General features: G+C 40.3%; 1 long non-coding RNA gene across 1 annotated transcript; it reads left to right on the top strand.

Annotated features, from left to right (window-relative positions):
- Positions 1-10,783: 10,783 nt before the first annotated feature.
- On the top strand, positions 10,784-24,916 carry LOC142827887 (uncharacterized). The gene is made up of 3 exons (XR_012902682.1): positions 10,784-10,898; positions 23,285-23,441; positions 24,242-24,916. It is a non-coding gene; the product is annotated as an uncharacterized LOC142827887 (long non-coding RNA).
- Positions 24,917-25,826: the final 910 nt, after the last annotated feature.

Genomic DNA, 25,826 nt, shown 5'->3' with positions numbered 1-25,826 from the left:
GCATACTCCGCTGCCTGTTCCATGGCTATGGGCATTGTCATGTGGCAGAGTTCCTGGCTGCAAGTCTCAGGTATCCCACCCGAGGTGCAAACCATATTCAGGATCTTCCGTTTGAAGGGTCTAGACTGTTTTCTGAACAGACAAACAGCAAATTGCATAGCCTCAAGGACTCCAGGGTCACATTGAAGTCTTTGTGCATTCATATGCTGGCCCTACAAAGGCATCCTCTCTCCACCCTTATCAGCAGGGCCCAGAGGTCGGACTCCAGCAGGAGGAGGAACCATAGTAATAACAGAAGGGACAACAGGAGACAGTTCTGTTCTACCTCAAACCAGGGCGCAGGCCTCTCTAACAAGGCACAAGGGCCTGGGTCAGGCTTTTGAAGGTGCGCCCAAGGATGGAGTTACAGTCCCAACACTAGATCATCCCTTTGTCAACTGTTTATTCCACTTTCACTGTGCCTGGAGCAGGATCATCTCGGATTGGTGGGTCCTAGACACAGCAGTGGGATAGTCTATCTCATTCCTTGCTGTCCTATCCTGCCATGCTCCTCCCACAGTCCCTCTTCAGGGACCTTCTCACAAGCACCTTCTTCATCTGGAAGTTTGTTCGCTCCTGCACCTGGGGGCAGTGGAATTGGTTCTGCCAGAGTTCAGGGGAAAGGGGTTTTACTCCTATTACTTTTTAATCCCAAAATCCAAAGAGGGTCTTCTCCCCATTCTGGATCTCAGAGAGCTCAATGCCTTCGTAAAGAAGACAAGGTTCAGAATGGTCACATTAGCTTTGATCATTCCCTCCCTTGATCTAGGGGACTGGTATGCCACCCTTGACTTAAAAGATGCATCTTTCCATATTTCTGTTATTCCACCGCCCAGGAAGTTCCTCCGATTTATGATCGGAAGAGACAATTACCAGTTTGTGGTCCTCCCATTTGGCTTGTCTGCAGCCTCCAAGGTCTTTAAGAAACATATGGCAGTGGTGGCAGCCTTCCTCAGGAGGTGCAGAGTGCAAGTTTCCCCCTACTTAGGTGACTGGCTAATCGGGGCATACGGACCTGGTCAAAGATACCTTTATTCAACAAGGTCTAATGCTAAATGAGGAGAAGTCCACCCTTGTCTCACAGATAGTAGAGTTCATGGGAGCACAGCTGAACTCAACAACAGCTATGGCATCCCTTCCAAGGGCCAGGTTCATAGCCATAACAGACATTATTCTGGGTCTATGGGCATTGCCTCTGACAATAGCCTGGAATTGCATGAGGCTGCTAGGCCATAAGGCATCATGCACATATGTGGTGCAGCATGCCAGGCTATGCCTCGCCCCTTGCAGGTGTGGCTCACTCAGATATACAACTCAGCTCATTCACCAACAGATATAGTGGTCTCACAACCCTCAGAAGTCCTGGTCTCCCTGGACTGGTGGCTTCAAGAAGATGTGGTTTGTGGATGCGGTCCCCTTCACCAGGCAGACTCCATCAGACCAATTAGTGACGGACACTTCGGACATGGGTTGGGGAGTGCATCTCGTGGACCTCAGGACACAAGGTATGTGGGCATGTGCCAAGCAGTCACTGCATATAAACACATTAGGGAACTGACAGCAGTTTGTCTTGCTTGTCAGGTTTTTTTGCCTCACCTGAAAAGCAGATGCATTTCGGTGCTGACAGACAATATGGCAGTAATGTTCGATATCAACAGACAGGGTGGAGTTCAATCTTCTCCCCTGTGTTAGGAAGCCCTGGCCCTATGGGAACTCTGTATCGCACATGCAATTCACCTGGAGGCTACATGCCTCCCGGGGACATGCAATTTTCTGGCAGACCACGTGCGTCTTTCAGAGCACCTGAGTGGTCCCTCAGGCATGACATAGTCCAAGATACCTTCTGTAGGTGGGGGTTTCCCCACTTAGACTTTTTGCTCTGCACAGCAATAGCAAGTGCCAGCGCTTCTGCTCATACCTGAATCACAGACTAGGGTCGGTGGGGGATGCGCTTCTCATACACTCGCTTCCATGCCCCCAGTATGCCTTTCTCCCCTTCTTGTTAACACACCAGGTCCTCCTCAGGGTGCGGAGGTACAAGGTCTTAGTGATCTTGGAAGCTCCAGTGTGGCCCTGCCAGCACTGGTTCCCCACACTGTTGGATCTATCAGTAGAGGGGCCGTTTGCTCCCATTGCTCCCCAACCTGATTACCCAGGATCTAGGTCAGGGCCAGCTCTGTCACCCAAATCTCCAGTCCCTACATCTCACAGTATGGAAGATTCGTGGTTGAGGAGAGTGGAGTGCCTTTGTTTGGAATTAGTGAGGAGAGTGCTCTTGGAGAAAGGAAACCCTCCACTAGAGCCATGTATGTGGCTAAGTCTCATCATGGGCATCGCAGAAGAGGGTTGACCCACTCCAAAGGCCTATCCCACTTTTTCTTTGTTAGAACTCAGGCATCAAGGTCTGTCTACTTCAGTGTTGGTCCACCTAGCAGCCATTTCGGCATTCCACCTGGGAAAGCAGAGTCGAATTTTCACTAACGCAACAGTTAAGCGGTTCCTGAAGGGGATGGAGAGATTGTACCCTCATGTCTAAGAGTCCCATCACAATGGGACTTCAACCTGGTTCTCATGAGACTCATGGGCCCCTGGCAGAGCTGTTAGCTACATGCTCCCTAATGCATCTCTCCTGGAAGGTGACATTCCTGGTGGCCATCATGTCAGCTAGAAGGGAATCAGAACTAAAAGCCCTCGCATCAGAGCCCCCATACACCATATTCTTTAAGGACAAAATTAAACTATGTCCTCACCTGATGTTCCTGCCCAAGGTGGTATCACAATTCCATACCTCCCAGGACATTTTCTACTTGAAACCTCACTCCACTCACAAAGAACAGATATTACGCTCATTAGATGTGAGGAGAGCATTAATGTTTTATTTGGAAAGAACAAAGCCAATCTGTAGGTCCACGCAGCTCTTTATTTCAATAGCAGAGAGGATGAGGGGCCTTCCAATATCGGCCTCGTGCCCATCTTTGTGGATTGCATCATGTGTTAGGACGTGTTATGGCCTTACAAATAGACTGGCTCCTCCCATCACAGCCCATTCCACAAGGGAACAAGCCTCATCCACAGCCTTTCTGGCACAGGTACCCATCTTGGATGTCTGCAGGACAGCCACTTGGTCGTCAGTGCACATGTTTACCAGCCTAATAATTGCGCATTAGGCAGGGATGATGCAGCCCTTAGTAGGGCAGTGTTTCAGTCCATGTCATTTAGTCTCCAACCCCACCTCCATAGATAGAGCTTGGGAGTCACCTACATAGAATGGACATGAACAAGCACTTGAAGAAGAAAAAATGGTTACTTACCTCTTGTAACTGTTGTTCTTCAAAATGTGTTGCTCGTGTCCATTCACAATCCCAGTCACTTCCCCTTCATTGGAGATCTCTGGCAAGAAAGAACTGAGGGGGTGTAGGGCCAACAGGGCTATATCTGCGTTGATATACAGGTGCCATTCCAAGGGGCTCCCTGGCTGGCCCAATGGGTACTGCTGAGGGAAAAAGCTTCTGGAACTTGTGCGCATGGCACGCATACACCTGCATGGAATGGAGATAAGCAACACATCGAAGAACAGTTACGAGAGATAAGTAACCGTTTTTTCCATTTTCTGACCAGTTCTAAAGCATATCTTCACATCATTCTCCTCTCACTTACACATGATGCATCTCAGTTCAGATATTCTGCTCTTCTCTCATTTAGTGTTCTCTAATTCACTCATACCCCTCCTCAGCCAGAGAGCTTGTCCCCTGGGCTGATCAGTGATGTTCTTCATCTTCCATCCGTTCTAATACACTTATGCAGACAGAACTATAATTAAAAACTGAGTCCAACTCCAGTAGAAGTCAATAGGACATCTCTTATTGACCTAAATAGGAATTGCCAGACCCTTAATTATGTGCTCACTGTTTTTAAAATAAACTCTAGTGTAGTTCTAGAAAAATTTTAGCCTCTGGCCAAAAATTCCAGAGGCTAAAGTTTTATCCACTGCCTAGATACAGCATTGAATATGGGTATTAACCTGCCCAGCCTACTGCATCATGGTAGTTCCACTCTATGTTTGTATTAGTCAGCAGCAGTGTGATGCATCAACAGCATACTGGGCCCATAATCCAGAGGGTAATAGACTGAAATAATTGTTTGCTCCACTGTTTTAGATGCTCAGGTTCCAATGACCTGGTAAAAGAATCTAGCTCAGCAGTTCCCAACCTTTTCCAGATGGGGACTCATTTTGACAATTCAGGAAGACTTGGTGACCCAAGGCAATTAAAAAACAGTGGTGGGGGGGACGGGGACAGAGCCCCCTAGGGAGACATTTGGTGATCCTTTTGAAATGTAATGGCAACCCGTATTTGGGACGCGACCCATAGGTTGGGAAACTCTGCTAGATGGAACAAAAGGAAGACCATATCAAAATTTAGTAATGCTTGTTTAATTCTGGTGAGATGTTTTCTTTAGGTTTTCTAGTTAACACATGGATTATTATTATGATGGAGAGAATGAAAGCTGTATAAGCCAATACACTTTAGTCCTCATCATGTAAACCTACCATTAAGGAAAATATCTATTTCATTGTATTATTTGATAGCAAATAGAGATATGCAGTGCTGCCTCTGAGTGTGCAATGCAAATGTATGACATATTCCTATATCACTGAATTAAAAAACATGCTTTGTTGAAAATTATATTCAATGGCTAGTTAGCTAGATATCAGTATTTCATGAGTTCTGAAGTCTCATCTACAACAACAAAACAATGTAGTATCTTTCATTCGTTTTCATTATTGCTTTTTTTAAACATAACCATTAAGTTAATCAAATGAAATGCTGAAATGAAATGAGCTATACAACAAACTAGAACAGGCCTAGAGCAAGGAACACATTTTAAATTATTTTTGTATTAATTTCCATCTCTTTAGTCTCTGATTGTGATGAATGATGTAACAAAAAACTCTAAGGGCCAGATCAAAAGCCTATTGAAGATAATAGGCGCTGTCATACTTTTATTAAAATCAATGTAAAGGTCTCACTTCAGGGGGAGAAAGGTTTAGAGTCTGGGGAACACTGAGCATGCTTGAAAATCCCATGCTACATTTGAATGCAATGTGCCAATTCTTGCAATTAGAGCTGGTGAAAAGTTTTCTGATGGAAATTTTCTGTCAAAAAATGTTGATTTAACTAAATTGAAATGTTTTGTGGGAACGTGTTGATTTAATTGAAATGTTTGTGGGAAATTATCAAAATGTTTTGTTTCAGTAAAGCCAGAGCATTTTGTTTTGATGTTATTGTTTCTACTTTTACAGCACATATTGTGTTACGTATAAATAGTATAATTATTATTTCAACTTTTTTTATATAAGGAAAACCAATGAAATTGAAAAAAAGTGTTTAGATGCTTGTCAGTATGTGTTCCCTTTCTGCTGGCTATCTGTCCCATGCACCAGAGATCAGAACACTTTAGTCAGACTTTCCATTGGTTGCACCTGCATTCTTCACATTGTCAAGCCCCTTCCTGAAGGCAAAAGTGGGACACAGCAACAACCCAACCTTCAGTTTCTTTCTGATCACCTATGTTCTGTGAAAAATTCTGAAATTTCAATATTTTGTTCTGATTTAGAATTAAACCAGATTTTGAAATCTTAGAATTTGCCAAAGCATTAAAATTCCAAATTTCAACTATTTCTATCTGCAAATTTTTCTCTGAGTGGTCTGGGTTTACAATTAACTGTAATGGGACCAGAGTCATGGACTTTGTTTTTTTTTATAATAAATATACATTTTTCCTACATCCTCCTTTCACTACTTCTTCACCGTCTTTTCTCTTGCTTCTCCACTGCCATTTCTTATTTTACACTTCTCCATTATAAGCCCTATAAGTCCACAAAACTTACATAAGCCAAACTAGAACTCAGGAATTTCAGGCTCCAACTCTTGTGCTTAGTTAATGCCTTTCTGTCTCCCAATCGCTTTTTAAATGCTTAGCCAAGCCCCATTAGACCTTAGCTCCTTGATCAAAAATATGTTCTTTGACTAGTCAGAAGTATAGGCTGTTAGCTAGGGTGATAGCTTGGGACTCTGGAGATGCGGGTTGAGTTCCTTGTTCTATCTCAGGCTCCCTGTGTGATTCTGAAAAAAACACTTAAAAGTCTGTCCATGTCTAAGTTCCTTATCTGTAAATCAGGGATAAAACAGCAATTTTCTGCCTCAGAGGGATATAATGAAATACACGCATGATACATTCTGAGGTGCTATGGTAATAGAGGCCATATAAGGATCACAGATAACAGACTCATTATTCCCTTCCTCAGGTTCTAATTGACTTTACTCAAGTCATTACATATCCAAGGATTTCTGCCATTAGGTTTCTAGTAGCTTTGATTCATTATTCAGGTTTTGTTTTATCGCAACTTAATTATTGTTTGATAATGAAAAGATACTGTAGCTGCTTTTCTACAACAACTCAAGGCTGCCTAGTGATATGCTCTACTTAAGCATGTGGGAGACCTGGAGTCAATTTTCAAGCTATTCTCTCTCAACTCTCCTGGAGAGAAGAAAAAAAAAGCATTTCTTGTAATTAAAACATCACTTTACTTAGCCTAGCAGATTGAAAATTCTGAATTAAGAAACACTGGTCAGCATGATTAAAATCTAAACATATTTGGCAATAACTAGCATTTCTGAGCCTACTTGTGATGGCCATCTTGCTAAAAATGTTTAACAATGAAATTACATTTAAACTGTTACCTTTTAAATAGCCTCTAAAACCTCTCTACCATAGATTCTCCTGGTGACATCAATTAGGAAAATGCAGTCTCCTTCTTTAGGTTTTTTAACTTAGGTTAAACTAACCCATATTGTGATAAAATTCTAGTGATGACAAGACAGTTGTAATTTAACTCATGTTATTGGCTGTTGGGGGTCAACCCTAAAGGGCATTAGAGGACTTTTAATAGAACTTTTAATTAAAAAGGTTATTATTATTATCTATTATTATTTATTATTTAAGTCATAACAACAATCATAACAAAAAGTATTAGGTACCATTGAATATCATGGGTTCTACTGTAATTCACTTTATATGGTGTCAGACCATAATTCAATAGTAGTGTGCATAACTGAGTCTATGTTTTCACTGATATGTAAAGCTTACCCAGACTGACCAAAAAGGTGTCAACATGGGAGAGAGGGAGTAATATATCTTTAGTTACCTGAAAAAAGTAGCCCTTCCATTTTTTTCAAAGGTCTCAGATACTAGTTTAGTTATGAAATAACTATGAACTGGAAAAACAATAATAGGTATAAATGTGAAATGTGCATCTTATTCTGCCACAAAATTTTGTATTTCGTGTTCTGTATTTTGTATTTTACCACAGAGTGACTATCTGAGCCAGAGACTAGGGGTACAGCTTGACTACAAGTTTTTGTCGGAAAAATGTATGCAAAATGCGTTCCACATTTTGCATACCTTTTTCCATTTCGTTTGTTGGAAGAGGCTTTTCTGACATTTGGCCTGTTTAGACTGGGCTAAATGTCAGATAAAACCTTCTTTCGGAAGTTCCCTTCTATCTCGTAGAACAAGGAAAACGGGGGCTTCCAAAAGAGCGTGTTTGCTCTTCCACAAAAAAAAGCAGACAAGCAAACGCATTCCCCAGATGTCGTGGAGTTTTTTTGGGATGCCTACAGTCTAGCCATACCCTAGATGTCAGAACTCTTAGACTCTGATCCAAAGCCCACTGAAGTCAATGTGAATCCTAGAACTGTCTTCAATAAGCTATGGATGAGGCCATTGCTTTCCATTTCTGAATCTGCTATTGACTCACTGAAAATCCTTGAACGAGTTACTTAGAAATTAAAAAAAAATCTCCTGCTTTTGTTTTTAGAAGTTCATATTTAGACACCTACTGATAAGTGTCTCAAGCCAGACAACCATAAACAGGAGCATGCAAAATCAGTGGACACATTTGACCATTCTCTGTGCCAAATTCATCTCTGGCATAACTCAAGTGACAATTGAACTACATCAGGGCTGAATTTGCTCTTCTGTAACTCAGTTCATCAATCTGTAAAAATCTCAACTAACTCAGTTACTCTTAAATTAAATCAATGCTTATAAATTCCTTTAGATGAAAGGAATAATAAATAGCAATTTCAAATTTGAGTGTCTCCTGTTAGACCCCTAAATAAATGGCTTGATTTGCTGAGTCTCTGAAGCTCCCACTGGAGTTTGCTTCATCAAGATCAGGAATGCAGTTGGAGGCATGTATTGCTGTTATGAAGCATAACGGGACTTTTTTTTTCACAAATCTCTGTATAAAGTGTATTGTTTTCAAAATATTGTGTTAGATTATTGGCTTCTTTCTTTCTTGGTGAGGGGAAAGCTTAATTTGGTGCTTGACTATTCTGCTACTGTTCTTTTCAATATTACACAGATATTAAAGTAAAATCAAGAACCAAAATATACAAAACAAAGAAATCCACAAGAAAAAGAATTTGACTCATGAAAGGGATACCCCTACTTTCCCTCTTGGTAAAAATGAATCACTACTGAATATGAGACTTAGGTACAAAAGTTTAACTGTAAGTATTTGCTTTCTTTTTTTACCCCTTTTTCTGTTTTAATCTTGCACCTACATGTTTGTGGTTGCTATGAAACATAAATGACATTTACTTCAGTGGTATCCACAGAGGGGAAGGAGCTTTACTAAACTCAACCAACAAACCTGGAAATTATTTTATTTCCCCCTGTTTTGCTCAGTTGCTTTGACACTGATCCTAATAGAAGACTATCCCTTGTAAAGACTCAGGTGATTTGTGTTGAACATGGAACCAATATTTTCACATTTGAGACCTAATCCTGGCCTCCATACCTAGCCAAATTTCAATAGGAATTTTGCTTGAATAAACAGCTCTGGATAGGGACAAGTACAGATTTTGATGCAGCACCCCGCTGGTATTTTGTTTAGCATTCCAGTTGGATAAATTTATAGAAGCCCCTCCCTCACTTTGGTACTCAGATGTGCTCCATGAATGAGCATAGTATTTTTTCAACACAATCAATGAAAGTGCAATAAAGATTATTTAAAACTAAAGATTGTTTGCCTGGAAAGCTGACAGAAACTGTGGGCCTATCCAAAGCTCACTGATGTCAGTGAGAATTCTTCCCACTTGCTACAATGGGTATATGATTGTAGGCCAAACCTCTAGGCCTCAACACAGACAATATAATTTACTGTGAAATACACAAGTAATGAGCAAGGCACAAAGAAATTAACATTAGTAGATTTTTCTGATAAAAGATCCTATGTAACCCAGAATTCTAATTTTTCTGTCCTTATTTTTACAAACTGTTACAAAACTCAGCAAGTAATTATAATAAGGCCACATATTTATTCTGGCAAAAGAAATGAAAATAAGTGAGCCAAAACCTCAGTTTATGCAAAGTTAGTCAGTTTACTCCAACTGAGGATCTGGTTTCTTGTGTTTAAATGACCAAAATATAAATTAACGGATAAAAATAATATCCAAATGGTAATATGCTGTTGAGATTTGACTGTTATATCTGCAGAAGTTCTAAACCAGAGGCTAGGAAGTATGAGTTTAAATTATCTTTTTTGGCACACTTACAGAAATAAAGTTTCAAAAGTTATGAAAGTTGAAGTGAATGGGAAAGAGATTAGGATCATTGTTCTGTCAAGCAAATGACCTTTTCATTTGACTCAGAGAGAAAAACAAAGTTTTTCAGCAGCTTTCTGCAATATGACATTGTGTTTGCCTCATAAATGTGAGACAAACTTTTTATGACCTTTAATCCGTACCATTCAGAAATCAATTAAACATAGAAAAAGTAAAATGACTGAACATTGCTAAGCAAAAATTTGTTTATAGCAAGCAAAACAGCATTTAACAAGATCTATTATATTCCTATAACAAAAATTTAGAATTCTATCCTGACGGCTGTTAGTAATAATTAGGGTTGTAGGTTTGGAATGGAGAAATCATGTTCTGATAAAAGTTGGGGCCATCATAAAATATAAGACAAATATGACATGTTGAATACCTTTCAAAAATAGCTTTTCTGAGTAGTGTTCATTCCCTTGTATGCTCAATCAGGTTCTCTGTTTCTGCTTAAAATCTCAAGTCTTTAAAAAAGCCCATGTGTTTTCTTTTTGAGAGGTGCTGGAAAGTAACTCTAGTTTAGAGTGTTTGTTTTTTGTTCATCTTTAATTCCCACTTCATTGCCATAGAGCTGAATCATGAACCCTTCACTGATTCCAGCTACTGGATAACATTCAGTGGGGAGAAAAATCACTCTCGCTGGGGGTGAGGAGCAGGAGACAAGGAAGTTTAGGGAGCAAAGTGTGTGGGATAGAACAGATGACAAAATGGAAATGAGCAGGTTAATTAGGTAGAAAAAGAGAAGATGGGGAAAGAGAGGAGGAGCAGGGAAATGACAGAGAGGTAGGAGGGTGAAAAAGGAGCAGAACATAATTGTCCAACATCAGCCTTTGAGGGAAAGGAGGGGATTTCACTCACCCTAAGGTCTGTCTCCAAAAATCCCAGATTTTTAGCAGTATTATGATAATGGGGATCATGGTCGCAAATACTACAGCGATGATGAACACAACAGAGGAAAAGCACTGAGTCTGTTACAGTACAGATGTGTCATAAAGAAGATGATGCTTGAGCCTACTCATGTTTGCTTTCACATGAAATAGAGACTATATTATTGCCCTGTTATTTACAGAGGAGTTTTCAAAACTCACAGAAGGCAGTGAGCTCTCATGGAAAGTCAAGGTATTTGGACATCTCAGTGCTGCTTGTGCCTTCCCTCTATTATTTAATCAGCAAAGAGAAAATAAGGTGAGAGAAGAGGTCAGCCAAAAGAAAGTCTCAGATTTTTCAGTTTTGCAGGTGTAGAGAGAATGTGATGGTGGGGGAGGAGTGAAAAGAGGAAGGGGGTTGAGATGAACAGTAAAACCTATTTAGAGCCTGGGGCTACGAGGAGCTGGCAGTAGGTTGTGGGGAAGGGAGGTTTGAGAGCAGCCAGGGGGATGTCTGGAGAAAGAAAACATGTCTAAGGCCTGAAGTAAAAAAGAAAAAAATAACAAAGGGATATTATATGTAATTACAGGGTTCATATATTAAAACTATTTATTTCTTCATTAGGGAATCTTGCAAAGTGACTGGTCAATGACTGTAATTTGTGAAAGTGCACTAATACCTTTTGTTATACAGTCCAAGCAGTTCTGTCTGACCCAAGATGTTGGGTTCAGGGTATTACAATAGTTATTGACAGGTAGCCACTTTTTATACAGTGCAGTATATCACTTTGTCAAAATGGAGGAGAAGGGTAGAGAGAGGAGAAAAGAAGAGGGATAGTGACTGACAGCATAATGTTTAAACTGTCAAATTCCTTATGAACAAATTAGATGATGCTTATCTAATTGATGTTTTGGAGGCAATCCAGGGTTTCATTTTATTTTATAAAATGTGATTTTTTTTATTGGAACTGAAACAACGACTCCCCTGCCACTGATTGTATTCTCCTGACAAAGTGTTGTATCTGGTTAACAGGGAGTAAATGCCTTCCACAAGTTTCCACACCTACTTGGATGGAAAGGATCAGGATGGATTAATAACAGGCTCTTTTCTGAGGATAAGGGCAACCTGGTGTAAGCCTTTATGAAAAGGACTTATTGGGAAGGCTAACTAGGTTCAATCAGCAGGTCCAAGCTAGAGCTAGGCCACAATACCAAATTACAAAAGGCGGAATATGCTAGCACAAGCAGGTCCTTTCTGCTATTCCATTTACTTTGAATCATGTTGTGTTTTCATTTTGTTAAAACCTGTTGAAGTCAAATCCCTGACAATAAACACACAGCAGAGAAACTCTCTTTGTGAAAGACTGTGGCTGTTGAATTGTTTTGAACAGTTGTGCCAATGTACAGTTTTCAAAGGCAATTTCCCTTGGTGCCTCTGAATGCTTTAAATGTGTTGTTTGGAACAGCTTTTCAGAAGACCATAGGCAAGTTTTGTTCCTGTTCCAGAAGGCTGATCCATCAGTAGAAGATTTTAGCTAGAGAATGAACAATTTGTTACTTCAAATACCTTTGGGTTATAGATTGTCTGGAAGGTTTTGGCTGAATATCAATGGGTGGTTAATGGCACTGTGGACGTAGGGGATACTGTTGCCTGGGAGAACCCAAAGGCCACAACCAGAGGGAAGACAAATAGTCTCACTTCCTCTGTTCAGAAACAAAGACTGAGGAATATGAAAACCTTTGAAAATTTAAGAGTTACAGCAACCGCATATTAGAGCTAATTGCCCGGACACTTTGCGAAATTTGATTTCAGTGTGGGGGGAACTTAATTTGCTCTTGGCAAACAAGGCAGAATGCTTAATTAAACTTAACAAAATACGTTTTTTGAGAGAGGAAACAGGACTGACAGAACTTTGGCTTATCAACAAAAAGAAAGAACACAAAGAGAAAAGGATTAGTGAAAATGAAGATCAAGAGAGGATCAGAAATATATTGGCTAAAATCCAGGAAACATTTGTTACACTTTATAAGCAACTCTTTTTCCCAAGTGTGTAGAAAAGAGGAACCAGATGATCTTCTCCTAAAGGGATATTGACCCTCTTCTCCCGCCCCCCCCTCCCCCGCAAACCTCCCTATGTGTTAGTGAACAGATGCCCTCTAGCTATCAAGGATGTGTTGGTGGCAATAGTCATTGAAATGTAAATGGGAGGTTCATAAAGAATTTATACAATCATGTTGATTAATATAGAGGATGTTAATGTGCGGAACCTTATGCATGATAGAGCGAACTTGCTCCATGATTAGCAGAAGCTTTTTTGGACCTTTCTTTTTGGTTAGCATGGGCTTGATTCTACATGGCTTTGCCCTTGGTACTTTTTACACTTGTGAAAATTAGATAAAATATGTTACCTTCTGATCTGATAGCATTTTACACTTCGGCTGTGTCTACACTGCACCCCTTTTCTGGAAAAGGGATGCAGATGAGACAAGTCAGAATTGCAAATGAAGCAGGGGATTTAAATATCCCCCGCTTCATTTGTATAAACATGGCTGCCGCTTTTTTCCGGCTCGGGGCTTTGCCGGAAAAAAGCGCCAGTCTAGATGGGGATCTTTCGGAAAATAAAGCCTTTTCTGAAAGGTCCCTTATTCCCCTTAAAATCAGGAATAAGGGACCTTATGTAACCCACACACCTATTGGGGCTATGTCTACACTACAGAGTTTTTTAAAAAAACCCAGCCATTTTTCTGAAAAAACATAAATTACGTCCACATTGCAATCGTGTTCTTTCGAAAGAAAATGGAAAGAATAGAGGGATTTTTCTGACATTGGTAAACCTTTTTCAACGAGGAAGAAGCCTTTTTCTGAAAGAGCTCTCTCAGAAAAAGCCGTGTGTGGACGGGGAAGAGGGAGTTCTTTCGAAAAAAGAGGAAAGAGGAAAAAGCACAGGTGCCCTCATGGCCACTCCGTCCATAGTAATTACAGCTTGAATGCGAGATAGCATCCACACTGAATGGATGCTATCTTTCGAAAAAGCAGATCGCTTTTTCAATTAGCTTTTGTGTGTGGATGCTCTCTCTCTGAAGTTATTTTGGAAGATCTCTTCTGAAAAAAAGTTCTTCTGAGTTATCGTAGATAGTTCTCTGAAAACTTCCACACAGTGTGCAGCGGTGGTCTAAAAGGCAAATAGGATGTTAGGAATTATTAAGAAAGGGATAGAAAATAAGACCCAGAATATCTTACTGCCCCGTATAAAACTATGGTACGCCCACATCTTGAATACTGTGTACAGATGTGGTCTCCTCACCTCAAAAAAGATATTTTGGCCTTAGAAAGGATTCAGAAAAGGGCAACTAAAATGATTAGGGATTTGGAACCCATATGAAGAGAGGTTAAAGCGACTGGGACTGTTCAGTTTAGAAAAGAGGAGACTAAGGGGGGATATGATAGAGGTATATAAAATAATGAGTGGTGTGGAGAGGGAATAAATAAAAGTTATTTATTAGTTCCCATAATAGAAGAACTAGAGGACACCAAATGAAATTAATGGGTAGCAGGTTTAAAACTAATAAAAGAAAGTTCTTCTTCACACAGTGCGTAGTCAACCTGTGGAACTCCTTGCCAGGGGAGGCTGTGAAGGCTAGGACTATAATAGAGTTTAAAGAGAAACTAGATAATTTCATGGAGGTTACGCCCATAAAAGGTTATTAGCCAGGGGATAGAAATGGTGTCCCTGGCCTCTGTTTGTCAGAGGATGAAAAGGATGGCAAGAGACAAATCGCTTGATCATTGTCTTCGGTCCATCCCCTCTGGGGCACCAGGTGCTGGCCACTGTTGGCAGACAGGATACTGGGCTAGATGGACCTTTGGTCTGACCCAGTACGGCCATTCTTATGTTCTCATGTTTATGGAAGATCTCTTCCAGAAAAGCTTCTTCCGAAAGTAGCCTACAGTCTATACATAACCTGGGTATGGCTTACTTTCCCATGTAGTGGCACTTAGACCACTTACAGCAAGAGATAAGAAGTGAGCTCTATAGCCTAAGCTGTGAGCTATCTGGCTTTGTAACTCATGCTGTAGAGGTTTCACAGTTTCTGAGGTCTCAGGTTTGTTCCACCTGCAGATGGTTATACAGGCACTGGAAAATCAGACCTTGTTCACAAAGACTGTGTCTACATTGGCACCCCTTTCTGGAAAAGGGATGCTAATGAGACACTTCAGAATTGCAAATCCACAGGGGATTTAAATATTCCCCGCGGCATTTGCATTTACATGGCTGCCGCTTTTTTCCGGCTCGGGGTTTTTGCCAGAGAAAAGCGCCAGTGTAGACACGATTTTCCGGAAAATAAGCCCTTCTTCAGAAGATCCCTTATTCCTACTTTCAAGTTGGAATAAGGGATCCTCCAGAAAAGGGCTTATTTTCCGGAGAATCGCGTCTAGACTGGCGCTTTTCTCCGGCAAAAACCCCGAGCCGGAAAAAAGCGGCAGCCATGTAAATGCAAATGCCATGGGGGATATTTAAATCCCCCGTGGATTTGCAATTCTGAAGTGTCTCATTATCATCCCTTTTCCGGAAAGGTATGCCAATGTAGACACAGCCAAAGTGTGAAACAGAACAGTCATGCAAAGTTTTAAGCACCACTTAAATATCATATAAATGATGTAAATGCTACATAATGCAATGCAGTCCTTCTGCAGTGGGACAAATTTCACCATGAAACTCATTTAAACCCATCTTTTTTTTTTAAACACCAGTAATAATAGGAGCCTAAAGTACTTGAACCTCAACAGAGAAGAATGAGAATAGTATTCTTAGTGAACAGGTGACAGTATATCAAAGCCTTCTGTAATAATCTAAACAGATTCCTAATTTAGTAAAAATTTGCACAGTAACAGCAGGGTTTGCCCTCAGGTGGTGGAGCCTATAGCTTAGGCAGCACAGATTACATGGTGATCATCACCTCAAGGAAATCAAGTGATCCCAGGGTCAAAGAGTAAAGGACAGGGCTTTGAGAGTATAATTGTGAGTAAGAGAAGGGAAAGATGGGCAGGAAGCCTGAGAGAAAACAAGAGAATACTTTTTAGGCCGGGAGGCCTTGGTTGGGAGAGATTCTGCTCAAGAAGCAGAGACAAGACAGACAGACAGACTAACCCACCCTCAGAGAGGAGGGGGCCGTGTCTATCGGAAACTGGGGTGAAGACTGTATAAATTTGCATTTTGCTTGGGAAGACTTTGCGTTAAACTACCAGGAGACACGGAAGGTGTGTCAGGGCCGGGAGGGCTTATGTGCACTTGAAGACTAAATCAAAGGCATCCCTGTGAACTGTGAATTCTTAAAGGGTCCCTGAAGATGGGATAGTTAAGAATGGCAGGGTAGTAGAGTGACTCCTGTCCACAAAGAGGGCGCCTAAGTGCGATCAATGGCCACACTGCTGTATGTGTAAAAAAAATTCAGGGAAGTCATTTTCTTTTTCCATTTTGTCAAGTCAATTCCAATTAAAACAGCAAACAATCACAAAAACCTTTTGAGGCTCAAGAAATTTGTGTCCATTTTGTTGTGGTTAAATCCCCCACCCCTGTTAGGGGATAAGGCCCAGATTTTTAAAATAATTACATGCTTATAGGATCTAGGCACCTCAATACCTTTAAAATCTGGGCCTAGGGGATTGATCCTAAATTCAGTAAGGTTAACTGGAAAACTGTCATTGATTTAAATAGGGTTTGGATCATTCAATAAGTAATAGAAGGTAAGAGGGGTATGCGTATAATATCTGAAACATTAAGTCTTTCTTGCACAATTTTTGCAGGGCTTATAAAATATATCAGTTAAGAAACCAATAAAGGTAAAACAGTAGTATTTCCTAAGACTGATACAGCTATAAACTATAAATGTGTTTATTCTACTGTAATATATTCCCCTGAATGCACAAAAACATGCAATCAGTACCTTTTTCCTGTATAACTGCATTCCCACTAGGAGCTGTACTGATTTAACTATAAAATCACAGTCCTAGCTGAAATAGTTAAATATGTACAGAAACTATGTGTAGACAAGATCTGATCCTGGATTGGGAGACTGTGCTCTGATGCCACATACATTTTTAATTAATTTTGAGAATAAACTTGCACTTTCTGAGGATTTCACCCTTTAATCCCTATCCTCCATCCCATGAGGAAGAATTCCTATATGTAAATTCAATCGGGTAGAAGCTCTGTTATTGAAGGCTATGTTAAGTCACTCTGTGGAGAGTGATTACAGTATTTCTCCATCAAAAATAGTACTTCATCAAAGTATATAAATATTTACGTTGTGGATGGACAGATGGACTACAGTATTTTAGAAAACCAATGTGAAACTTACTTATAACTCAAAAGGAAATCCCGAACATTTTTGAACTGTTACAAAGGAAGGTACATATTTGCACCATGTAAACATCCTGGTTTTACCCAGGAAAGGAATCAGATCCAGAGTACTCTAAGAGAGGGTTGTCTTGTGGTATCTTTGGCCTCCATCTGCACTCTTGAAGCACTAATGATCTTGCAGTTAGACAGGGCTAAATCATTTTTAAAATGTGTTTCTGAGCTGTGCAGCAACCATGATAAATATCATAGGTGTAGCATGGTTCAGAAACATGAATTAAACACACAGTTCAGTCTGGCCTTTACTGCAAACATTAACTGTGTTTAACTGTAAGTGAACTATAAATGTAGGTTCTGGACTGTGGACAGGACCCATGAATACTGTAAAATGATATCAAGTTGTACTGGACATCTAATAAGTGATCTTCATCTCATAAGATTTCCAGTTTTACTTCCAAACCAAAGAGGGGTTTTAGCTAATTCAGTTGCTTATGCACATTAAACTTGTTATAGCTAGTTTATAAGACTTGTCATTTGGAAGAGGTAGGACACAACACAGCGGGGAGTGGGTGGCTCAAGGGATTAATGCCTCACCAGTCTTTCTCCTCTAAGGCCTTGTCTACACAGGCACATTTTTTTCAGAATAATCATTCTAAGTTGTGAATTTAAACAGATATTGTTATATAGCATGTTCAGTGGCATGTCAACAAGAGTTCTATGGCCTCAGTCCAGTTCCTAGAAAGTAGATGACCACTGTCATCTGATTTAGTACTAGATCACAGTGTGAGGCTATGTTTAGACTGCAGGCTTTTTTCAGAAGAACCATTTTTCAGAAGAGATCTTCCAAAAAAACTTCAGCGAGAGAGCATCCACACACAAAAGCTAATTGAAAAAGCGATCTGCTTTTTCGAAAGATAGCATCCATTCAGTGTGGATGCTATCTCGCATTCAAGCTGTAATTACTATGGACAAAGTGGCCATGAGGGCACCTGTGCTTTTTCCTCTTTCCTCTTCTTTTGAAAGAACTCCCTCTTTCCTGTCCACACACGCCTTTTTCTGAAAGAGCTCTTTCAGAAAAAGGCTTCTTCCTCATAGAACAAGGATTGCCAACATCGGAAAAACCCCTCTGTTCTTTCGATTTACTTACGGAAGAATGTGATTGCAGTGTGCATGCAACTCAGGTTTTGTCGGAAAAACGAACGTTTTTCCGATAAAACGCTGTAGTGTGGACATACCCTGAGTCTCAGCAGTAAAGCAAAGAACTGAACCTGCCATAGAGACTGACTGTTCTCTTTCAATATTAGAGAAAGTCAGTATTTGAGGAGTACTGCCAGGAAGTATCAAGAATCTTATCCCACTGCTGTCCATGATAATACCTGTTCTGGGGATTAAAAATAAAAAACAAAAGACTTCAGAATTGGAGGCCGTCAATCTGGAAAACAGCCCCAAGAATTGAAAAAAAATGTTTCTGGAAATAAGTGAAGTATATACTAACTAGCAAAGATTATCATCACATTTTTTACAAAATAATTAGCGTGAATCATAAGGGACTATTTATAATGAGTCATGCTGTGGTCAGAATTTTCATGTATCAAGCAGGTATTTTTCTCAAAGAATACTTTTTGGTGGTTTTCTTAGTTTTCAGTTATTCAGGATATATAGTTTCTTACCAGTATTGAGAGTTCCAAAGCAGTTGATACTATGAATACTTCAGATGCAGATTGTCAGAATTAACTGATCACGCAGCGCTATGTTTCTCTATCCAGTGCAGCTCAGTCCTTGCAAATTTTAAACCAGCTGAAACACAGACAGTTGAATTGACTTCAGTGTTAATGTGTGGTGAGCAGGAAAACGTGCAGGTATGCAGAACCACTTTCCTGCTGATTGTTGTATCTGTATTGCACAGACTTCTTCCCTTAGCAGAGTTTCAACTGAACCTCTCTGCTCCATTCAACATGGGCCTGACCCAAAGGCCATTGAAGCCAATGGAAAGACTCCTACTGACCTCACTGCACTTTGGATCAGGTTTCTTGTACAGAATGTGTCAGTAGCCTTGCTCATTTACTTAACTGCCTATCATGAAAACAAATTGTTTTTAGGTGAGAGGTGGCACAATATTAAAAACTCTGAATACAGAGAAATGTGATCTCCTTAACTCTCATTCTGGTGGGCATCCACGCTCTGACACCTTTTAGAGGTTCAACAGTAGCAGTTTATGTAGGGAAGTGACTCAGACTTGCTGAAGTACATTTCAGCATGTGGAGTTCACTCATTCTGACATCAACCTAAGATCACTCCTTCCACTTCAAAAAACAATTGGAAATATTTGGTAGAGTTTTCTGTTTCTACTATCCATTTTAATGATGCCTCTTTCCTTGATTTTTTTTACTTATTTTATACTATGTATTCTATGCTTCTGATAATATTTCATTATTTTCACTATTTATGTGGTAAGATAAGATGTTTTATAAATATAATTTATTGCTATTATTCCATTTTATAACAATCAGAGGTGAGCCTGCCCCCATGAAATTTCTCAGGATATTTATTTCCTTAAGAGCTAAAAAATATTTGTAAATATTGTGAATAGCAAAAACTGACTTTTTAATCCACATACACTATTTAAATGCTGCCTAATAATTGTGTAATGTTTGCAGCTGTGAGGAAAAAATACAGGTTTTTTTCCAGTTACTGCATATTTTTAATATGTAGAGCCTGATTCTGCATATAATATTCCCTCTGAAATGATAGTTTGGGGTATTGCAGTTCAGGATCCATAAAGTAGCTTTTATAGTAGCTGCCTCCTCCCCACCCTTGGTTTCCCTAAAGTATGGGGTGTATTGTGGGTGTGATGGGAGCATTTTGTGGAATAGCTGGGGGATCATTGCAGCCATCATAAATTAGCGGAGCACAGAGTATGTGCTAAATTACACCTGTGGTCACAATGGACCCCAGTGCAAAAGTGACTTTAAACCAGTTTTGTCAATCTTCCCCATCCCTCAGGTCCTGCACTGCGTGTAAATTAGCTAGATTAGAGGAACTGACCCCAAATGTTTCATCTCTTCTACTATATAAGTATATATCAATTGCATGTATGAAACAATGTGGTTTAGAAATGTATTATCTCTTTTTTGTTTTTTGACAGACTTTTGATCCCTTGCTGACTCATAAAAAGAGACTTGGCAGGGGTGGAGAGATGGCCCATGTCAACTTGTGCCCCAGTCTTGATAGCAGTGAAAAACCAATGCCTTGAACTGAAAGTCTGTTTCAGCCTTTGTTTCAGAAGATACCCTTTCGTTTCTTAAAATAAATTGAGTGCAAATTTTGGCTTTGCCCCAATTTCATATGTGTTCCTTTAGCAAAAATATTTTGTTTCTGGGACATTCTTACAGTTTAACTTTTGAGCTTTTTCTGCCAGTATATTTAAGAGAGTTTATATTGTGTCTCAGACTTTCAAAACCACCTACCTAAATGATATCTGCAAATTCTGCACAAAAAAGTTTTTGTTTTGCATATTTAAAGAGGTTTTGCATATTAAGATGGGTACATCCATAGGTAAATATGTTCATTTATGCATGCAGATGCAGCCCATTTTAAAATAAATGTATACCACTTTGTATTCACTGTGCACTGAGGGTTTTTCACAGCACAGTATACATGGTGATTTCAGAGTTATCAAATATATGTCAAATCACAATAAAAAATAGTCCTTGGGCCAAACCTGTTCCTATTCATAACCAAACTCTTCAATATTCAGTGACTCTAAGATCGTGAATTTGCCACAGAATTCAACTCTGGAATCTAAGCTTACATAAGGGACTGGGGGAGGGTTGCTTATCCTTATGATTGTGAAAAAACTTACCAAATGTGAACTAAGAGCAATAGGTACAGCATTGTCTTTCTGATTCTGCAGAGAGCCTAAAATTATTGCTCTGACTAGTGAGGAATGGGTTGTTAACTTTGAAATCTAATGAGGATAGTAGGTATAAATATAAATTTATAGCATGGCATCATTGTAGGCTTTTTAATTCAACACCTTAATACAACTTTTTCCAGTCTATTCAGGAATGAAATATTCTTTCATTGCTTTGGTTTTTTCCACCTTAAAATTGTTTTGCAGTGTTTTTTGATACTCTTATATCTTCTTGGCCTGACTTTAGTCATTTCTCAATTTCTGGTATATGGAATCTTTTAGGGTCTTTAGCACCTGTTGGTTGTATTATTTCCCACACTTTGTGAGGTCATGTGATAACACCTGCTGCAGAATTAAAAGGCTTCTACTGAGACACCAACCACAAAAGCAGACTGTGGTTTTGAGAAAAGCACATCATGCTGAGGGTGACATCCAGCACTGTTGTGACACCACCTGCTTCCATGTTTGAAGTAGTCTCTTAAGCAGTGTGAATCATGTTCGACATGCTAACGCCAAAGGGCCAGTGCAAAACTTTGACAATAGTGTAAATAGTTTAAAAGGAAAAAAATAGATAAGGGAAATTTTTAAGCAACAAAGTTTATATTTATAGATTTGAAGGATGCACAAAGCTAGATTAAGTCAATCTGAAACCCTAAGCATCCCCCAACATAGACCTTCCTTTTTAGGGGCTCTGCTCCTTTGGTATAGCCCTATCTCTGCTTGGGGTGGCAATGGCAGGGCTAGCAATAGAAAGTCTGTCTGGTGTGTTTGTGGGAAACTGAAGTGTTCTTCTTTGGAAGCATGGAAATTCCCTTCCTCCTGGCTCACTGTTCATTGACTTCAGATGACCTGAGGTCAGAAGGAGGGGAAAAATAGCCCTCCTCCTGAGGGCTTAAACAGAAAACTTGAACAAAGAACTACCTACCTCCATAGCAGCGCTCTAATGAGATAGCAACAGTGAAATCCCTGTATTCCCCACATACAATCATCTGCTGGGATGGCCTCAACTGGAGGCTCCAGCAGGCAGAAACCCCAGGTCTCCCCCCCAGCCAGTGTTTGTGTAGCTACACAATAGTGTTTGAGAGATACACATTGACAAAAAACCATGAGAAACAGTCACAAATTTCAGAGACCAATAAAATTGAAGGTGCTTGTCTGCATCTTTAGATGCCCAAATACCTTTAAAATTTGCCCCTTGGTTTCTTTGTGCCTCTCTGATCCATTTGTAAAATGTGGATAATACTGTCTACCTTAGGGGGATATTGTGGGATAAACATACCAGAGATTGTGAGGAGCTCAGTTACTATGGTAGTGTGGTCCATATTTTGTATCAATTAAGGCAAGTGGAGATGAAGGCCTGCCTAAAGTTTTTAGCATAAGTGGAGTAAAGGCAGTGTAGGACAAAGGTGCCCTTGCACAGCTAGTAATAAGCACATTGGAGATGAAGCCTATTCTAGGACCTTTTACAGGCCATTTATTTTGATGAGCACAGAGCCCTTATTGCAGGTAGTGTGCAAAACCATCAACAGTTGTCACAGTAAAATTGCATAACCATTCATTTAATATTGTGGAGGAGAAGTTTCCACTAATGAGTGAGATTCGTTGAAAACACTGTAGCATCTACAGTATTAGCAATTAAATGAACCAAACAATTTTTAAAAGAGAAAAATGTAGTGTATATTAAGATGTGCTGAGTCCATTTATTTTGACATCTATGGTTTAGTTGTAATTTTTTATGTTCAAAGGGAACCATGAGTAATAACCAGAAGTTGCAGAGTATGGGATATGCTCTTCTTAAATAGGTGTATTTTGATGTAGTATCTCAGGTCACCCTCATCTCTCCCACAACTGAGGCTACGTTTAAACTGCAGGCTTCTTTGAGAAGAAGCTTTTCAAGAAGAGATCTTCTGTAAAGCGTGTATCCACACTGCCAAAGCGCATTCAAAAAGTGATCTGCTTTTTCAAAAGCTAGCGTCCATTCAGTGTGGATGCTATCTCACCTGTAAGCTGTGATTCTTATGGATGGAAAGGCCACCAGGGCAGTTGTGCTTTTTCCCCCTCATCTTTCAAAAGAACTCCCTCTTCCCTGTCCACACATGCCTTTTTCTGAAAGAGCTCTTTTGGAAAAAGGCTTCCTCGTAGAAAGTGGTTTACTAATGTCAGGAAAAACCCTCTGCTCTTTTGAAAGAATGTGATTGCAGTGTGTATGTAAGTGAAGTTTTTTCAGGAAAATGTCTGTTTTTCTGAAAAAGCTCTGTGGTGTAGCAGCCTCAGAGTAGCACCTTGATTCCCTGATTCTTACTCTGTAGTCCACTTCTGCTATGAAGTCAAATCAACATTTGAATTCTTCCATCCATCTTCAACCATCCCACTCCTGAAAAGTGGTGCTCTGGCTTCACTTCCTAACCTTCTGCTCTATGTTTGGTTTTCCAGATGCTGCAGAGTTTCTGTAAACAGGTAATAGAGCACCAGGCTTCACTACAGTATGCAGGAGGTGAAGCAAAGATCACATGCAAGTAGCAGGAAATCACCAATGACAAGAACAAACTGGAAATATAATGTACCATCTTGATAGACATTTAAAATACAGGTAAAACATCATAGATGTTTTCATCTGCTAGATGGGGCCAGCAGCAGCCAGGGCCAAGTTCAATATATAGGGGTTCCTTTCCAACCATCCCACACAGATCTGGCTTGAGTTCACACCCAGTAACCTGGGAAATTCATACTTCATGACAGGGCACCTTTGAGGGCCAATGCTTTCCCACTCACAAGCACAGAGTCTGAGTGTAGAAAAGAAATTTTAATAAAGGGAAAGGAAGTAATTTGGCATTAATTTGAGAAAATACCACAGGGTTCATAAACAAAAAAAACATGAGTAGAAGTCTCCCCCCTGCCCAGTAGGTTAGGTAATGACTTTTTCCTCTCAGGCTCTTAAGTCCAGTAACCTAAACATCCCCTTCACATGCCCAACCCTTCTCTTCTCCCTACTCAGTCATTGCCTTGGTCATGGTAGACCCAGAGTTCAGGGGTGCATATGCAGAGGTCATCCTGTGTGGGAGGAGATAGAGAAGCTTCTTATTCCACTGATCACTCGCCATCTACCTGTTCATTGCTGCTGCCCTGCTGGCTCTCAGTCATCATCCACTGCCATCCACTTCGTGGCTACGACTGTGACCATCAGTCCAAATGATTTCAGCTCCCAGTGATTTCAACTCTTAGCAAGCAGGGTAGAACACAACTCCAACACCATTAATATGCAAAGAGGGGCACCCAATCGTGCCTATTTAGCTCTGTTCTTTGATCTTTGGGAGGGAGGAGGGTTGTTAAACCATTCCAGCCATATAGTCAGCTGACCAAAATAACCTTCCCTTGCTTCTTCCCCGATAGAGCTCTGAAACTCAAGCCTGTGCATTTGCAAGATTCTGCTAACTGTGCACCCTTCCATTTGGAACAACTCAGCCCAGTCCTACTTTTCTGTATTTCCACAAAATTACAAACATTGGTAACTATATTTAGCTATCCCTGCATTTAATACAAACATAGCTGGTGTTGGGTCACAAAATAAGTTGATTACAATGAGCAAAATACTGTTCCATCTGGATATCTAACAAATCTATGTAAATACAGTTTGTTCCTGCTTTGCTTAGACGCACCCAGGGTTTCGCTCCCATTCTAGCTAGCTGAATGGAAGCATTTCTTCAGACCCTGCTTACACATCCAGGGAAGATGAGCCATACGTCTCTACGGCTTTGTATACACTGCAAGTTTTTGCAGCAGAAAATATGCTAATGAGGGACTCATTAGCAGGGCTCAACAAATAATACAATCTACTCGCCACAGGCGAGTAGATCATAACCCAGAAGAGTCAGGTTTGGGCGATCTGTGCATGCGCAGATTGCCGGACAGCGCAGCTGGTGAGTGGGGCTTGCCGCGGTTCGGCAAGCCCTGCTCATTAGCATGAGTCATGATGTCATTAGCATATTTTCTGCCAATTCTTTTTGCACAAAAAGCAGCAGTGTATCCGTTTCTGTTTTGCGCAAAAAAACCCCCCCAAAACAAAAAACCCCCACCACATCACACCTTTTGTGCAAGATCCTTATGCCTTTCCGGTAGGCACCCCCTACGCCCCTGGTTCTGACACCTATGGCTATGTGCACACAGTTTCCATTGGCTTCACCAAGTTTTTCCACATACTCAACCAACAGAATAATGTATTCCCAAATTCTAAAGTACACTTCTACTGTGTCCCAATGCTTTGCTGAGCCATACCACTGCACTTATACAAATCTATATACATTTTGGTTTTTGCTAGGATTGGGCCGCCTTTTCAAGTCATGATGGGAAAAGGAGTATTAAGCAAACAGATTGGCTGAGTCTAGACTGGCAAGTTTTTCCACAAAAGCAGCTGCTTTTGCGGAAAAACTTGCCAGCTGTCTATACTGGCCGCTTGAAGTTCCTCAAGAACACGGACTTCCGACTGTCTGAAATCAGTGCTTCTTGCGGAAATACTATGCTGCTCCCGTTCGGGCAAAAGCCCTCTTGCGCAAATGCTTTTGCACAAGAGGGCCAGTGTAGACAACGCGGTATTGTTTTGCGCAAAAAAGCCCCAATGGCGAAAATGGTGATCGGGGCTTTCTTGCGCAAAACCACGTCCAGATTGGCACGGACGTTTTTCCGCAAAAAGTGCTTTTGCGGAAAAGCGTCCGTGCCAATCTAGACACTCTTTTCCGCAAATGCTTTTAACGGAAAAACTTTTCCGTTAAAAGCATTTGCGGAAAATTATGCCAGTCTAGACATAGCCATTATGTATGCACTGTATTTATGTTACAGAAATGACCATTTTAAAAATACCTGATTGATTCCAGGTGCAAAATTGGTTATAATTAGAAGATTAGGCCAAACACCACCTAATATTACCTACCTGTTTCCTGTTCTTTTTGGAAGAACCTTTATCAGTGTGAAAGTCCTTCAA

Source organism: Pelodiscus sinensis, chromosome 3 (genome assembly GCF_052426305.1).
Source record: "Pelodiscus sinensis isolate ZL-2025 chromosome 3, ASM5242630v1, whole genome shotgun sequence".
Lineage (NCBI taxonomy): Eukaryota > Metazoa > Chordata > Testudines > Trionychidae > Pelodiscus > Pelodiscus sinensis.
This window is presented reverse-complemented; position numbering and strand designations above follow the sequence as displayed.